The sequence below is a fragment of the Globicephala melas genome, chromosome 10 (assembly GCF_963455315.2).
Source record: "Globicephala melas chromosome 10, mGloMel1.2, whole genome shotgun sequence".
NCBI lineage: Eukaryota > Metazoa > Chordata > Mammalia > Artiodactyla > Delphinidae > Globicephala > Globicephala melas.
In genome coordinates this window covers 53,455,605-53,474,484 of record NC_083323.1, presented here as the reverse complement: position 1 = coordinate 53,474,484, position 18,880 = coordinate 53,455,605, and the positions used below count along the sequence as shown (strand labels likewise).

The window sequence follows — 18,880 nt, the reverse complement described above, 5'->3', positions numbered from 1 at the left end:
GATCTCACTGTATAAACAGCACCGGTCGCCCAAGCCAGGACCTATTCTTGACCCTTTCCCTCTTCGGCACATTCCGTCTCAGGACCAATTGGTTCCATCTCCTACCTCTAAATTGTGCCTTTTCTTCCTCCCTTCTTCCAACATTTTTTGTCAAACTCTTGCCAATTCTCACTAGCTCTCTAGCTGGTCTCCCTGGCTTCCTATTCTGGACACCATGGAAACTCCCCTCTATAGTGCCATCAAAGGATCTTTCTAAATATCAGAGGAGGATGGGTCTGACGAGGGTCCTCAGAACTAAAAGCCTGGCAGTGTGTATAATAGGTCATTAATTTTGTTACAATTCTTCTTAGAGAGGCTATGAAAGTGGACATAAACTACATAAAGAAAAAGAGACTTTCTTTAATGTAACATAAAGATGTACTGTTAAGAACTACAAAGGGTCTGAGATTTTTTATGCTACTTGGAAGCCTGCCATATTTTATGGATGCTGGCAAAAGACACAAGACTCCTGCGTCAGAGGACTTGTTACATAGCAAGAAGCACGAACATCACTTTCGAGTCAGTTCCCTTTGTCCGCAAGTCCCACAGGTGTGATACAAAGCAGCCCATATGTATGTTGCACATGCCTTGGTTTGTGGAACCTTGAGATTAGGAAATCTTTTATGATGGGCTACAAGCAGACATGCCCTTTGCCTTGGAGGGAGACATTATTTTATTATGCTGGACAGCAAGCAAATCTGCCCTGTGATTCAGAGGCAGACATTATCATCCAAGACTGATCACTTTCTAAACATCCTTAAAAAGATATTATGGAACAAAAGCGTACTTAGTGTCTTGAGAGACCCAAGGAGAAGTTTCTCCCAACAGATAGGCTTTGAATTCAAGCCAACCTCTTGGCACTCACTAGTTGTATGATTTTTACCAGTCTCTATCAGTTTCCTCACCTGAAATTGAGGATAGCACTTATCCCTAACTCATAGCCATTTTAAACATCAAATGAAATCACATGCATTAAACTGTTTTATAAACAATACAGCAGCATACAAATGTTATTATTTATGCCTCTAGGACACACCATTGTTTATTATGAAGACAAAAAATATAGTATAACAAAATTAAAGATCAATTAATAACACACTTAGTAACCGCCTGAATATTCTAGAGTAGGCTTAGGTAGTACAAGTTGAAGAATAAAACACATTTCTAGATCAAAAATTTCACAGTCTAGGAAGGAAGCAGACAGGGCAGTGTCTAAGATATGTTCAGGGGACAGAATAGAAGCACAGAAGGATGACCTCTGGTCATCACTGACTTATAGAGCTTAGAGAGATCTAAGTAATCATTAAATCCAATCATCTTATTTACCACTGAGAAAAACTGATGACAAAAATGTTCAGTAACTTTTTTCAGGGTTGACTACATGCAGGTGAGGTCAGAAGTAGGATCCATTCTTTCTGACTTTTAGTTTGGTTTAAAAAAACGAAAAAAACAAAAAACAAAAAAACCTGACAGAAATTTCTTATTCCTGGACAGAGTTTTGACAAGATCAAGAGGGAAAAATTGGCTTGGCACCATACATCTTTCCCTCCTCTGTAACTTTACTTTAGCTTGTTGCCACTTTACCTCTTTGTTCCCCAAGGATTACAATGGATGTACTCTTTGTCTTTTTCCTTCTCTCAAAGGTCAATTATTTCCTCTTTTTGTTGTATAAAAATTCTAGCTAGAACGAACCTCCCTTCTGACTCTTTTTCTTCCCTTTCACTCCGTCTGACCTCCTATCTAATACCTTTCCCCCATCATATCCTACAAAATGCTAACCCTGCCACCTTTATAATCCCTGATTGCCAGTTATTCAGTCTGCTTTTTGCTTTCCTTTCACTCCTGTCTGCATACCATCTACCCAGTGAACTTGAAGCAGATTTCACAAAATACAAAATGAAATATTAGCCACAAACCCTGAGGCCCATTTTAAAGACTAGAGGTAATCAGCGGCTAGGAAAAGATTCTAGTCAAGGAAGACCATAGCTCACACAGTCTTCCCAGAAATATAACAGAAACTTTGCTCCAAGGTAAAGTTTCACCAATATACAATAAGCTTGATTTTAATTCTACTTATGGATTTTGAAAATCTTTCAGTACTATACAGTACCTAAATTTTTCATTAATCTCATATTTGAGATTGGGCTGGGAAAGAAGTATAGATCTGTCTTTTTCAATAAGTTCCACAGTGTCCGTAGCTCAATAGCCTTAGATCTTAATTATAAAAGTATGAGTGTTTTTGGACAATACAGAGAAAAATCATATCCCTTCAATTTAAACTCTGTCCTTTGACTCATTAAAAAGTTCCAAAAATATACTTTATATTTTAAAGAGTGAAGACATTATATTTAAGGGTTTTGAGCAGCTTTTTAAGTATATAGGAATGCTAATATAACCAGTTTAATGCAATCTTTTAAAATAAAGACAATGCAATAATTCAACTTTAAGTTTTTAATGATATGATGAGTTGACTTTTTTTGGTTTTATAATACACATGAGTTTGCTTCATATTCAAATACAGTCAAAGAATTTTAATTTTGTGAAATTATCTATGGTGCAAGCATTTAAAAGCTTTGCTTAACCCCGAAGGACTAAAATAAAATCAATACTTGAATACATACTATCTGTACTAAATAGCATTTAAAATTATAACACCAGTAATTTTCAACATCATTGAAGCCAAGAACAATGATATCACAGTCAATAGTGTTCCTGAAGGTGAAATAAGTAAATCTGGTTCATGATAAATTATGAAAATGGTAATTATGTAGATAAGAATAAATGGCTTTACATTCCCTAATGAATGATAAGTCAAGTCACTGACAAGAGTAATCAAAATATATTCCATATGTGATTAACAACACTTAAATCTGACATTGACAAATATTATTTAATTCAAACAACAGTAGAATCACAAGCATATGTAGTCTCTAAACCTCCAGGTTACAATAAATTGTAGAAAGAATGGGAATATCGGTCAGCATGCTCATTTTGTTTTTGTCCTTGCTGTTTTGCCTAGAATGTATTTATTTTTTAATGCTAATATACCTTTCAGGTTAGAGGTGGAAAGTGCGGGTCAAAATAAATGCTCTCTCTCTCACACACACACACAACAAACACACAATTAGAATAAATGACAGTTCTTCATAGAATACTTCCTCACACACTGAAGAAACAAACAAAAAGACATTCTATCAATATGAACTATTGATCATTTTCCCATTAAATTTATTAGGTGCCAGACACTGTGCAAAGCACCAGGAATCAATAGAAACACGTTAAACATGGTTCTGCCTCACAGAGCTTACAGTCTAATGGACTCAGTAAAATCAATTCATATCATTACTCAGCTATAAGCAAAGCTATTCAATATAACAGAAACGTCTATTAAAAGCACTTAAAAGAAACTGAGTACGATTTAATAGCATTACTATTACAAACTATATTAATCATACAACTTGCAAGAAAACAAATTGCTTCACTCTCTCAGACTGACATGTCTAAATCTAATCTCAGTTTATAATTAATATACCAGAATAAGAAAACATGTAAGAATTTCCAGGGCATTGATAAAACTGGCAACAAAATTTTTTGAACTGAGCTCGTGACATGAGACCCAGGTCTTTTCTCAATAGATTAGAGTCACACATCTGAGCTACGACACTTCTGGCATTAGTAAAACTGGTTTAGTGAAAATACTATTAATAAAATATGAAGAAGTTAAACTCCCTAAATGATAAGCTATTATGTTTTCAATACTAAATTGAACACTTATGAATTCTGTGCTCAGATTAAAGAGCCTTTGAGAAAAGTGTTTAGAGCCAGTGGCCAGGTTTATGCTGCTTACTACAAGGAGAAACCTGTCTAAGAAGTAAGAATTGGAGGCTTCCAACCTTTCTGTGTGCGTGAAATGAAACTCAGTGGTAAAGAAGCTCTCTAAAGCCTTGCGACTCAAGTACCACCCGCATTAGCTTCACCCAGGAGCTTGTTAGACATGCAGAATCTCCAGGCCCCACTGCAGAACCTGCATTTTAGCAAAATTCCCCCAGATGATTAGTGTGCGTGTCAAAGTTTAAGAAGCACCGATCTAAAGGGGTAGGTTTTACCTAACTATAGAGCCATTCCAACTATCTGGCATAAACTTAAACTTCTGTATTCCCAGCACATCTCCTAAACCCTCCAAGGTACCACCAGCTTCAAGGTGAGTTCAGCAACAATGAGTCAATCAGAAGAAAAATAAAAACAGCGGTGAGATTGAACCACTCATTATTATCATTCAGCATCTCCAGCTGAGCCTTTTACTGTCAACCACCCTGGCTCCAGATGCAACTGGGGTTGGAGGATTGTGCCTACAGAGGACAGAAGGGCAGGCATACACATATCTCCCTAGCTAGCTGTCTTCACACATCCCTCTGTCAACAGTGACACAGTCACGTTGCAGGCCCTTAGCCTGCATATGGCCCACAGATATGTCTGTTGGCCCACACAGTATTTCAATTTTGAATTTAATACCATCATTTATAAATCTGAAATTTTCACATTAAAAAATCTGCACATCTAAGTTCTCTTCTACAAATCATGGCAACACCAGACCCACATTCCAGCATGGCAACAAGTGGAGCCAAGGTTCGGCTATCCCACTCAGAATACCAGACTCTCCACTATTCCCTACGGTCTCCCCAACACTGTAGCTGAGGCTATGTGTCAGTGGCCATTTGTCATCTTCCATTTGGTCTGCTTCATTCATTCACATTCCCAGCCTGACTCCTATAGGCATTTGAATTTGCAACCCCTTTAAGAGGCTCTAGGAAGCATCATGTCACTGATCTCAAGTCATTCAGCCTATCTGAATTTCTTTCTTTCAGGTACGTAACTCAGGAAAAGGAGCTATTGTTTGTGTCACCCTTAGTTTGATCATTGATCTTGTGAGCTGGAATCAATCCACTGAACTACATTATTACCTCACCTTAAATACACACTGTGATATTTTTCTTCACAACTCATTCCAACTCAGACATTTTAACTATTTTAACTCTTTTCAGAACTGTACTTCACAGTTATAAATAAGAATTAATAGTAAGAGCAGATATAACACAAATACACTGTTGAACCATTCCTCCAGATTCATTTCAAAACCTCAAGTATTATACTAAAACAGTGAATTCTGTATCTTTGTCTTTTTTGTTTACTGCAATACTCCAAGCACCTAGAGAGTGTTCAATAAATATTTATTGAATAAATGAATGAACTTTCCCAAGGATTATAAATTCTCTAAAGTTCATATGTAGATTTTGAATGAATGTGTTTAATTATCAACAGGTATATGAAGATTATTCATTTGCTAACTAGTTCTGTTTGGGTTAATCAACCAAACCATTTTATCTCAGTGACTATGAAAACCAGCAGTAGAGAAGAGACATGTAACCTCAACAAGCCTAAGACTCATGGCCTATCGCAACTTGTTTTGCAACAAAACAGCATCATGCAAACTAGGGAAAATGGATAAACAGAATAAGAGTTAGTCTGATTCAATTTTATATCCCTACATCTATAGTCTTTAGTTATCACCATAATCATCATTAACATCATCATCCCAATCAAATAAAGCTTAACTTTTACAAATTGCTTACTGAAAAGCATTTATGGAACTTTTACTGGTGCTCCAGGAACTTTTTGTGCTAGATGTCCCTTGACTTTCTGAATAAAGGTATGTCCTGGAATACTGTTATACTTCCCATACCATGATGTTTAGTACGTCAGAATACAGGAAAAAATTACATTTTTTAATTATCTTGAAAATTTGACTGAAGAAAATATACTGCTGAGAAACTGAGGCACAGAGAAATAAATTGATTTTCTTGTAGTTACATGTTTATTTATTGGTAGAGTTAGAAAAGCATCTACAGAGCTCTCATCACTGCACCACATTGGTTTTATAATAGTCATTTTCAAAATTTATCTGCTAAACAAAATGCAAGCCAATGAATTTTAACCACTCAACAAATGATGTGATGAGCAAATATATCTTCAAACAGCAAAGTCTAAATTTTGACCCAGTTCTGGTGTATTTATAAACACACAATAATCAATCTAAAAGGAGTTTGCAATAATGCTAAGTATGTATCTTAGGAAACTACTATGATACAACATTTCAAGAACTAAGCCTGAAAAAAAAAAATTAGGTTAGAATTTTCCTCGAACTTAAAGCTGCCCCAAATGGGGCCTCTGGTTTCTGGAGTATGAGATTTCAATGCCCTTTCACTCTCCCCTTGGGCTTTGGATTGCCTGACTTAAAGGTGGATCATCTATCTCCTTTCTCCTTTTATACCATAAAAGAGAGCTAAAGTTAGAGCTGTTTCGCTCAATTCAACTCAACTTTCTGAAGAAAATACAAACAAAAGCAGGACCACGTCACTGCTACTGATATGTCTGACGGCCATTCTAAGGAGGAATTTCCTGAACTCTTCAGCACCAACAAATTTGAGTATGCCATCCGTCATACACCTACAACAAGGAAAACTAAACTGAGAAAGAAATGGTAACAATAGCTAGGTTTTCCCACCTTAAATGAATTTGGAACTGTCGTAAACTAATATAAATTAAAAATATAAGTACATACGTTGTTTTCCTCAAATGATCTGAACTGACCACTTCTGAATTCTTCTGATCTGAACAATCACAAATTTGCTACATCGCTCCATAAAGCTCTATTATTTGAGTAGACCCAAGTTTTAGGGCTGTCAAAGGCCTGCTCTCTTGAAGAACCCATTCTAACAAAGTCTCAGTGCTCTATTAATAGGTTGAGGTTTTGTTATTAAGATTCCTATGACCACATAACCCATTTTTAGTTGCCTGCCTTTGCTTACTCCAATCCATCAAGACAAAAAATATGAAGCCAGAAAAATGCAGACTAGGACAAATAACACACCTTGCGTTTCTTATATAGATGGTCTTTTTCATAATAGAGCAGGAGAGAGAAAGCACATTTACTTCCTCCAATATTTAAGTACAATTCTCACTGGAATCTCCAAGAAGGATGTTAAAAAAAAGGAGGAGAACAACTCAGCCGAACCAAATAAAACCATGGCACAGTTTTTACATATAAATAATAATTTTCAGTGGTCAGTTTTTTTGCACCAGAAATAATCCATTTGTATATTCATAGCCCAGGCCATTCTGCTTGAAAACTTTCATTCCAAAGCACATATACACTTTTCCAAAAATCTTCTGTCATAGTGCCTGCTGTGGATACCTTCATGAATTCACTTATAAAGAGGGACATAATCTGCCATGATCTGTTCTGTATTATTAAACTCAACAGAAAGCTCTATATGCAGCAACAGGAGGCCACAGGCAATTAACACTGCAAACTGTAAGGTTTAGAATCTTTGCATGCACATGCATGCAATTATACAGTGACTAGTTCATAGCAGCCAAAAAAAAAAAAAAAAAACTCATAAAAATATTTAGTAAAACAAACCTTTGCACTCCCCGGGCTTTAGGTGAAGAGTTAGCTTTACGTAGCACAAGGATAAAAGAGCAAAGAAGACCTGTTTGGCAGATTGTCCCCATTTTGTCAAAGTACTAAATTTAGCCTACCACCAGAATTGCTAAGAAGGCAACATTATCACATCATCCAGTCTCTCTGTAAAGAGTTTCCAAAATCTACTGTGTAGAAGGAGCATTATAAATATAAATTTAATTGATAAGTATGTTTGTGCTATTGCTAGGGGAAAGGGAGATGTACCTTTGCTAACTGGCCATTCAGGGGAAATCATAAAATAATTACAGGTACTACGGAGTAATTTAGGAGACTGAAGGAAGTGATTAAAAGGACTTTATCTAATATAAACATATAAACTATGATTCCCTAGTTATATTTCATACCCTATAGGGATAATTGTGAATAAAATGGAATACTCTCCTTATAGCTTATAGAGTCATGTCTCATCTGAATCCCAAGTTACCTGAAAGCCTTATATTTTTCAATGGTAATAATAATCAATTGCCTAAATATGCTAGATTTTCACTGATTCCAGTGACTAGGTGGCCTAGTTACAGCACAGGATGAAGTCCAACAAAGACGTGGTATACACATTGGAAGTGGGTGCATTTAGGAAATTTAACAAATTTGGAGTATAGTATCAATATGTTTCTGGAAATTTTGTAGATACCGTTTGAAACCAGAATAGTATGCTCTAATGCAACACACGGTTTCTGTTTTGACTGTGGAGGCACATATTTAATAAAGACAGAATACAGATATATTCACTGTTTAAAATGTGTTGAGATTTCTAGTCATAGTGTCAATAAACACATCCCAAAGCACCCCTACACAGAGAACAAAACTGATTTTTTTTTTTTTGCATTTGTAGCCTAATGAATAAAAATATCTCCGAAAAACTGAAGAGAAAAAATACTGCCTGCAACAGTGGCTCAAAGAGTAAAACTCAATTATAAATGACGTTGTTAAACCATGGTTACCCAGTTGCACTGTAGGTCAGATCATGTAAAATAGTGAAAAACTAGGTACCTTAAAAACGCAGACATTTTTTAAAAAGTCATTCCCTCCCCCTTCAATACTAAACCAGTATTTTACATGGATCCCATTAAAAGCATATGTATGCATGTATGCATGTGCATATATATGTATAGAAGTAGAGATTAGATTCATATTGCAGAGAAAAGTATGTAAATACCACTTTTCTTCACATTCCAATGAAGTCTAACCATTCCTCTTAAAATTTCTGTTAAGAATTAGCAGAAGATAAGAATTGTTATCTATATTTCACTGACAGGGCACTGAATCACTGTGCCAAATGAATAGAATCAGATTTTCTAAAAATTACCCAGTAAGTCAGTGGTCAATGACAACTAAAAACCAAAACTAATTTCTAGGTCTCTGTTTGCTAGGCCCACCTTTCCACCTCCCCTGTTTCAGACTGCACTCCAAACCCAAAGTAAAACTGTTCTCTAAAAAGACTTACAGTAACTCATTGTGAGACTATTCCTCCTCTTCCAGTGATACAGTTCCATGTGCTCTAAGTAATTCAAACTAAACCAAAGAATTTTCCAACAAAATAGCAAAGTCACCATATTACATGGCATTAAAATCAATGATTCATAAGCAAGATACAGGATGTGAAATGCTGTGCAGGTATGTGGACCAGACATGAGGTTGATTCGGCTGGCTTGGCCTTCATATCTAGCAGCAATCTGTGTTAATGCGTTTCTTCTCTTTGTTTTGGTGGAGCCCTACTAATAACAAGTTGATGAGCTGCATTTGTAAATGTCAGTTATAGATCAAAGAGGGCTATGTTAGATGCTTATTTTACTTCAACTTATGGTTTTTCACCTAGAAAACAAAACTGCATTGCACAGTAAAGTTCCTTATTTTTACTTGACTCTTCAATGAACAAAACAGCTGCAGAATAATGCGATTTAATGAGGCATTCCTAATAAAATACTGGAGAAGTAAAAGCAGGGGCACTGAACTGTTTCTGGTTGTTTCATCTTCTCAAATATATTAGAAATAACTGATGACACCTGGGAACATTCCTAGTTTGGGACATGCATTAAAGAGGCAAATGCCCATTAGTTTGCTGCCACAGCTGAACTTAGACAGAATCCGACAGTACCTTTTATTAGGGCCCATGATTAAAAAAAAAAAAAAAAAAAAAAAGTCTGGAAAATGCTGGAGAGGCACATCTTACCCTACCTGTATAGGATAATCCATAACCTGCAATTAGTGACAAATCAAACTTAAAATGCACTTTCAACATTTACGTATTCAAAAACACACTGTAAAGGATCATCATTAAAATACTAAAGATACCGAATCCAGGAGGACTAAACCTTTCTGATATTATAAAAAATAACTTCCATAAAATCTTCTATCACCCCCTGAATTTCATCACTTCATAAATTTTTAAAAAGGAAAAGTGGCCATGTCTAAAAACAGATCTTTTTACAGCTGTTGTCATCACATTTTTATAACTCGGTGGTTAGTAAATACTGTAATGCAGTCTCCAAGCAATATGTACCTTTTTTGACATAGATCCATGGGATCTCAGTGAATCTTCACTCTCCGGTTTGTCACTTAAAATAGCTAATAGTTTTCTGATTCAAAATCACACATACTCAGAAAGCTTAGGTTCCTTTTTAGCACAACTTGTAGCCTTACAGGTGTTTGCTTTCACGTCGAGGTTTTTTGGTTCTTCCATAAGAGACATATATCATAGCACTATGTATAAATATGTAAATTCAAGCAGCCTAAATTACAAAACTGTATTAAAGGCAAGAATCAAGATTTCAGTCTCAAAAAATGCCTGATTTGAATAAAGCAACACACTAAAACTGTGTTCTGCCTCTTAAAAGTACTGTGTCTAAGCAGTTGGCAGTGTGACACTGCTTTCATAGTATTATGTCTATAAATAATGCAATCTAATTATTTTCATTGAAAATTAAGAAAATGCAAATAAAATGAGCTCCAGTGTGGTTCGTAATGGCCTTTCAATGGCTACAGATGGTTTTAAAAATTAGGACTCTAAAAAGGTCAGTATGCAAACAACTAACTGACCCGGGAAGAGATCCAGAACAAAGTAGGAAAAAGGGAAGATTAAATGTGTCTGATCATTTTTAAGGATCTCAGGTGCCAAATTTGAAACTGTAAAAGATTCACCAGTCTGAGAGCACATGTGCAAACATGGGAAGGCTGGAATCAATACAAATAATCTTAATGCCCTGGTTTTTAAAGCTTTAGAAGTGTCTTCAGAATCCTTTGCTAGTTATTGCCATTTAGGACTTTACCCAGAAATCTTAATTACTCATTTGTCTTAACTTACATTGCCTAACAGAGCAGTTTTAAAGTGTTAATTGATAATAGTCTGAATGTTGATGTCTCAAACAATCTAGTTGGGGAAGACAGGAACCAGATAATTATCATGCAGTCAATGGTCATTAAAATTCATCCTGTCACGAGTAAAAGACCCTTATACACCGACTGCTTTGCGGGTACTTTTCAGAGCAAAGGTTGCACACAGGTTTGTTTGGTTTTGTTTTTTTCAAGAATGATGCTTGCAAAATTCAAGAGGGTATTTAACACTCACAAAAAGAAGATATTTTCTTTTCTGTCTTATTGCCACAAGCCAAACTCACCCAGCACCAGGTGAAAATAGGCTAGCTATCCACTGTAGTGACTACACCTGTGATTCCACACACTTCAGGCAATCGTTTAACACTTGCTCAGGAGGTGGAATACTAACTAGAAAGCATCACGTCTACCACGGGGCTCTGCAAGCACCTACAGTTCCTCCTTTTCAAGTGGGGACTAGATAGCTCAGCCTGCAGTTCTAGGAGAAATAGGGCAATGGATCTCAAACTTTCCTTTACAAAGGCAGTTTCTGGAAATAACACGTTCCCCACTGACAAGTGAAGATCAGTGGCTTAAAGAAAACACCTCGGTGGAACCTGGCCTTTTGGAATAGAAGGGGGAAGGGACAGGAAAGCAGTGGGGCAGAAAAACCGTGTACTATTAGCAAGATTCTAGAGCCATCTATGCGGAAATAAATGAAAAACCGTTAGTTTCTCGAAGCTGTTCTTTTTCTGAACGCTGTTCCTAAAATGACCCTTGTCCTAAAGCTCTCCTGTAGTATCCTTTACTGAAGCTTTATCTCATTCAGTAGTAAAGCGTACGGTACCAAATCTAAATAAACCTTTACACAGATGAGGCTCCAGAACTTATCAAGAAGATTCTTTATGAAAATGATTAGAGGTGGAGAAATCGATAGCCACCCTCTACAGACAGGCCCGAGAATTAACTAATCAGAAGTGGACAGAAAGTGGAGATTTCAGAAAGGCGACCTGACATCCCATTGATCCTCCCTTGAACGCGACCCCCAACTTCTTTTTAGGAGTCCAAAATGGTTACGAACCGAGATTGGTTTGGTTGAGGGATCGAATTAAAACCCACTTCAACCTCGGCCGGGTCGCCCGTTGTGTTAAGAGAAATGGGGCACAGAAGAGAGGGAGGGCAAGGCTCTCGGAACCGTCTTTCACTTGCTCAGATCCCCTCTCGGCGTTCCTCTACCCCCGCCCATACTCTGGACGCCCAACCAGCATCCGCTATCACCTCTCGCCTTCCCCGGGCGAGCTCCCTACAGCCCCCGACCCCCGGAGAAGGGAGGGCTTCCGGGCCCCGGGTCCTCCAGCTGCCGCCCGAGTCCCCAGCGCCGGCGGCAGGCGCGGCTGGCACCTACCTGCAGCCCGGCTTCCTGGTGGCGGCAACACCTAGCGATGCTCCTGCAGCTTCCGCGGGCCCGCGCCAGCCTTATCGCTCTTGCATCGCTTCCAAGATGCCAATCCGCTGTCACCGTTCTGGGGCATAGGGAACCGAAGTCTGGTGGTGTGTGCTCGTGGAGGGCGTGTGAGTGTGGCCCCAAGCGTGCGTGTGTGTGCGCGCGCGCGTGTGTTTCCTCCTCCGAGAGCAAAGAGGGTTCAGGAATCTCTAGACATCCAAACTGGAATCCCCTTAAAGTGGGTGGAAGGTGGCGTGCGGGAGCCTCGTTTCTTTCCTCCTCTCGTTTTTCACAAGTCAAAGTAATCAAAAGATTTGTTTACTGGGGAAACGCCGAAGTCCCGCAGCCCTCGCCAGCGCCCACGGTCGCCAGCGGTCCTCGCCGGATGCGCGCGGTGCGCTCAGCTCCTCACAATGCGAGAATCAAGGCGGTCTTGCAGCAGTTACCGCTCTTACTCCATCTCTGATTTGTTTGCTTTGAACGCCGAGTAAAGACTTTTCCTCCTGCCACACGTCGTCTCTGCCTCTCACACATACACACACTCACGCATACTCGGTTCTTTTTCCCCCTCCCTCCCTTTTTGCTCTCTGGGGAAAGGCAATTGGACGGAACAGTTCACCTTCAGAAAAGCAGCCTCCGCCACGTACTTCTCCAGTTTCCTGCCTCTCGTAGGTCCCGGGTCTCCGTTGTGCGCGAGTTGCTGGGGAGCTTCGGGGCAGGAAGGAGGAGAGGCTCTGAGCTCGGCAGTCTTCCGCCCGCGAGACGCTGGAGTTCCTCCGTCAGGCGCCCCTGTTCCCGCTTTTAGCAGATAGGTCCCAGCTGATGCCCTCTCGGAGACTTGGCGCCAAGTCCAATTAACAGCAACTCCTAACCAGCTGCAGACCCTCAATCCCGCCTCGAAGTGCTGCGGGCCGAGCCCCACGCAGCTCAACCGCTGCCCCTGGGCATCGTCGGCTGGGAGGAAGGGAAACCGCCGCTGTCCCCTTGTCCCCAGTACGCTGGGCACAGTCACCGCCGAGAAGGTGCGTGTTCCAACATCGAACACAAGCGAGCAGGGGCTGCCTGTGTCAGTTCGCTAAAGGAGGGGAGGGAGATGGGGCAGGGGAGGAGGCCGGGGAAACAAATCCGATCACCAGAACAAAAAGAATTAAGCGGTTTAGTAACCGAAGCCTCCTCTCCGCCGCCCACCCTAGGGCGCTGCACTGTCAAAAAACATTAGTGGTACCTTTTAGAAAGTCACCGTAGAGGGCAGAGCCCCCTGTTCCACCCAGACCCCTTATTCCACCCAGCCTGGACGTCCAGAGAGTCCGGAGTGACTGACTTCCCTGTATAGTACAAGGAGAACGCAGGGAGGAAACAGGTGCCAACACTCCAGGTTGAGTTAAGCAGGAAAATGCGAGGGCGGGACCAGGCGGCGTTGCCTCCCTCTGTCTCTCTCCCAACAGCCACCTCTGTTAGCAGCCGCAGCTGCTTCTGAGAGGAAACTGCGGTCTCGCAGAAAAAGAAAGAGGCAGTAAAAGATGAGAGGGCGGCAATTGGTATAAAAGCTGGACTATGTCTCCCTCTAGAGGGAGGCTCGGGTTAGAAAGCTTTACTGACTACGACTCCGATCTCTCCACAAAGAAAACGAAAACAATATCGGTTCCAGGGAATTTTGTAGTTTTACAAATTCCAACCTCTAATGGATTTAGAGAGAGGATTTGCACTGCAGGCTTATGTAAGCAGAGTCCTTGCTAAAGGAACCTCTCCATATTTACAGAAATTTAATAGCAAGACGCTGGAAGGTCATGTCCTTACAGGTTTGGTCAATTTGGGTGTTGGTTTAAGCAGTATGCATACGAACTCAAGTGAAGAATCTTCTTAGACTCACTTTGATCAAGTCTGGCGATGAACAATACCTTAATCTAGTGATTAGAGGATTATGCAAAAATGAATAAGTAGTAATGATGAATTTAGAAAAAGAAAAGAAAATCTAAAGCAAAGAAATAGCATGCTGATCCAGGAAGTCTTACAAGCCCCTTACATCTAGGGATATCTCAAGGATCTTGCTTTGGAGCCAATATTCATACCTCTTATTTAACTAAACTAATCATTGTCAACTAAACTAACCAGACAAGGAGTTCAGGTTTTTTGAGCATCAGCTGCTGGCATTCCTTGTCTGGTGCCTACAATAAACATTGCACTTTCTTTCACCAAAACCTGGTGTCAGTGGATTGGCTTTACGGCACCAGGGCAAGTGGACCCAAGTTTCGTTCAGTAACAATAGTGTCACAGATGTTGTAATGTTTTGTTACTTCAGTCAAGTCCAAGCTAGGTTCCATCCATAACTTTAATATTTAGATTTTGTGAACTAACTATTTGAAAGTTTTCATTCAAAATATTTCTATATGAAACAACAAACTAGTGAATATAACAAAAAAGAAGCAGACTCACAGATATAGAGGATAAACTAATGGTTATCAGTGGCAGTGGAGGAGCAATGCAGGGCTGGGGGAAAGAGAGGTACAAACTACTGGGTATAAGATAGGCTCAAGGATGTATTGTATAACACTGGGAATACAGCCAATATTTTGTAATAACTGTAAATGAAGAGTAACCTTTAAAAATTGTACAAAAATTTTAAAAATAAACAATAAAAATAATAAAACAAAAAATTCTGTATGTTTAAAAATTATAAAAAGTGTATTCAAGTTTTTATTAAACTCCTTCCCATTCCCATTCACTCTGAATTTTTGAAGTAGTCATATTTTAACTTGATAATATAATTTAGTACAGGCTTAAAGAAAGAAAACAATTTATAAGAAATAGCTTAGACTGATTGAAGTCATTTAAAACAAGGAGCCAAAACTAAGTCATGTAGTTTTATTATTTGGCTAATTGTACTATAGTAGATTTGAATCAGTCGAGCACATGGCAGTGAGGTACCCTCACCTTGTCTCTTTCAAAAGATTCATGTCATATGGTCAAAGATTTTTATTTCATTCTTCTTACTGTTAATGAAAGTGGGGTCTGGCTGCTCACCACTCAAAAGCCAAAAAAGAGGCAACGTTGGTGGAAAGGAAAGTTTGCTTTATTTCGGATGTCAGCAACAAGGGGGGGAGAGCGGACTCCTGTCTAAAGGCCAACTTGACCCAACCACTGACAATCAGTGGGCAAGAGCTCTTATGGACAGAGGGAGGGGGCTACATGTAGAAACAGCACAGTCAGCTCTGACAGTCATCTTGAAATTGGTCATGTGGTGGTCTGACCAAAGTTATCTTGATTGTTTTAAGTACAATTAATCTTCAGTTCCAGGGTCAATTTGTTCCCATTTTCTTGAGGCCAGTTCTTGGAATTGTGGCAGCTTATGTCATGGCTACAGTCTGGTCAGCATGTGGTTAACTTCTTCCACCTGGTGGCGGTTTCAGTATCTACAAGGCAGCTCACAAGATGTGGCTCAGAATATTATCTATAGCCCTTGGGGAGGAACCAAAGGTCCTTGACTATACTTAATGACAAAACTATTATTATTTGGACTCCTTTTACTGTTTTCCTTTGTTTCTGCATTTTCTCACTTCTCTGATTAAACTTATTCTTTGGCTAAAGTTTTTGCACAGGCAAAAGGCAGGCAGAGGGCATGGTGGGGGGTGCGAAGGACCATGGGGTCCTGCTCCGTTTCATTACCTAGCAACTTATTTCCCCAGGGAGCAAAGTTGACATTTTAAAACACCTGGCACTCTTTCATTGCCAATCTTACAGTAATTCTCAGTCTGCTATGTTAAGTAGTAGGATGGAATCCAAGCAGGAATGACTGGAAATCTGGGCTCTGTGCTGGGAGGAATAGCCATTTACAAAATTACTTTAGAATATTGGCCTTCCTTTCTTATAAGAAATATAAAGTATACTTTATAACCCTTCTAGCTTCTAATTCAAGTAGCTCTCTGTGACTATAGGAAAATCTATCATTTTATCATATTGTTAAATTTTTAGTGTTAAAATATATGACATTTCATCCTTATTTTCCTAATTAAACCCATCATGTTTTTACAAAAATGTAAAGAAAAAAAGTTCGTAAAGAGAATAAATGTGTAAATTAATTACAAAATATAATAGAATTTCTTATCCAAAGTCATATGATACTTAAATTCTGTAATAACCTTTGTACTTTTTGTACAGATCCAGATAATTTCTAATGATTTTTAGATCAAGGTATTCCTATTTCCAGCACCTCCTAGACTTTTAAGTCAAATATTTTGTTTTCCTTCCAAAACAAAATGGCAAATACCTCCTTAGTTTAATAGAAATCTTGAGATGATACTTCTTATCTTCTGTTTATTTAAACCGCCTGCCTCCTCCCATATAAACAGTAAAAAATAATTACTTGGAATGCAGAACTTCACTGACAGTAACCCGGAGCATAGCTCTTCATGTTCTGAGAGCTCACTGAAACATCACTTTGGGGCACTATAAGCTTGCTGGAGGCTTTCTATATTATCTCAAATTCTTATCGCAAGTCCTCACAACATGCCATAAAGTACCTGATATAACCCCATTTTACACATGAAAAAAAATTTACACATGAAAAACATTGAGACAATTTCACCGTGATTAAGTGGAAGAGCTGGGAATCAAGCCAGATGGCTCCACCTGAATCCAAAACCAGTTTTTGGTTTGGTTTTGGCTTTGATATTTTTTTTCTACCCTCCCCAGAACCACCACTAAAATAGGCTATCTTCTATATTACAGGGAAATAAAAATCATTTGGACCTGGATATAGAAAAAACTTAGCTAAAGAATGTGGGTCCATTAATAAGAATAGAAAGAAGTTATTCATGGGAAAGAGAGAAGAAAAATTAGCACCAGCTCCCCTCAGCACTCAGCCAGGGTCTAGGATATTAAAACAAATGAACAAAAAAATTCTGATTCCTAGTGTGTAAGTGAAGAGGAGTGCCGTTCATTCTTCCTCGTCTCCTCTTGTTTTGTTTATTTGGTCCTAACCACCTCATTCTACTGATATCTTTTTCAGTAATGTCTCCCTCACTCACTTTTGTTTTCATGTAATTAGGTAAACAGAAGGAAGCACAGGATCCCTTTCACATAACCTAAGGTGGCATGTGTACGTTATTAACTTGTAGAATCCCCATCACCTAGCATAGTACCTAATACACAATAAATACTCTATAAATACATTATGGTCAGTAATCAGGAAACCAAATTGGTCAAGTGAGCAGACTGAAACCATGATGATAAACCAAGAGAATTACTCCACAGAGCCATAGGAGAAAGTAACTGAGGTAGGAAAACTGCCCTATATGGAGTAGTGAGGCAAATGCAACAAATCACTCCAAAACTTAGTGGTTTAAAGAACAAGCATTGATTTAGTTCACATTTCTGTGGGATTGGCAATTACGGGTTGAGCTCAGCTAGTCAGCTGGGCAGTTCCTCTGAACTCAGCTGAGCTTACTTGTGTCCCTGTGGTCAACTGGCACTATAGTGCCTCACTATAAGCTGACTGTAAGCTGGAGTATTTGAGAGTAACTAAGCTGCTAGTCCCTTATCATCTAACAGGGTACACTAGCTGTTTACATGGTGGTAATCACAGGCTTCCAAGAGTAGCAATAGGGGAAGCCTCAATACCCAAGCACTTTCCAAGTCTCTGCTCTCGTGATGTTTGCTACAGTCTCCTTGGCTAAGCAGTTCATCAGACCAGCCCAGATTCAAGGGGTGAAGAAAGACTCCATTTCTTAATCAGTAGAGCTACAAAAACCTGGTACATTAAAGAACCTGGTATGGGGGAAAAAGTATTTGCTTTCATTTTTGCAATCTAGCATGATAGCTATCCCAGGAAGCTAGCATCTTGCACAGTATCTTAACCCATCAAGCGTTTTATGGACTGACCTGTGCACAGCAGAGTATTCCCATTATAGATTAAAGGACACCTGTCTTGGGTAAGAACAAGTTGTTTGTTCAGATTATTGAGTCCCTGGACTGTTCCCATTATCAATTTAAAAGAAATAGTCCATCCAACACCTTTCACCAATACAATGCAACATGTTTTTGTAATTCTCTGTTTCACTAGAAAGCACAAATGTTCCAACATTTAACACACTTTCCACATTAGCCATTGCATTAATCTCAGGGCTTTAATTTACAATTCAGATTTATCAACAGTATTATAAAAGTTCCACTTGTTAAGCTAGAAATCACTAGCCGCTTTTACGTGACAGTGATTATATCATCTTTCGTACACAAACCTGATAGCATCTATTTCGGTTAGAGACTTTGTTTACTTCCTGATTTTTTTATCATACTCCAAAGAATTGAGATGAGTAAAACCTACTATAACGGCTTCCCAAATGGACTTGACTGAAACCCTGGGCACCACCTCACCACATCTGCAAACAATCTCTACTTGGTTAACTCCAACTCATTCATTAAGACTCAGGACAAGGGTAATCTTCTCTAAAAAATCATCCATAATTCCCTTAATCCACTATATTAACCATTTCTCCTCTGTGCTCCCAAACACCTGAGATCCCTCTATCTTAACACTTAACACATTGTGT

The 18,880-nt window shown here is 39.0% G+C and overlaps 1 protein-coding gene across 3 annotated transcripts in view; it reads right to left on the bottom strand.

Annotated features, from left to right (window-relative positions):
- The window catches only part of TAFA2 (TAFA chemokine like family member 2), a 551,710-nt gene extending 537,906 nt beyond the window's left edge, over nucleotides 1-13,804 (bottom strand). For 2 of the 3 annotated variants that reach the window (XR_009565590.1, XR_009565589.1), the window contains exon 1: nucleotides 12,297-13,804. The gene's annotated coding sequence lies outside the window, so the exon portion shown is untranslated. The remainder of the gene's footprint in view (nucleotides 1-12,296) is intronic. The other variant, XM_030866430.2, reaches the window with a different exon arrangement.
- Nucleotides 13,805-18,880: the final 5,076 nt, after the last annotated feature.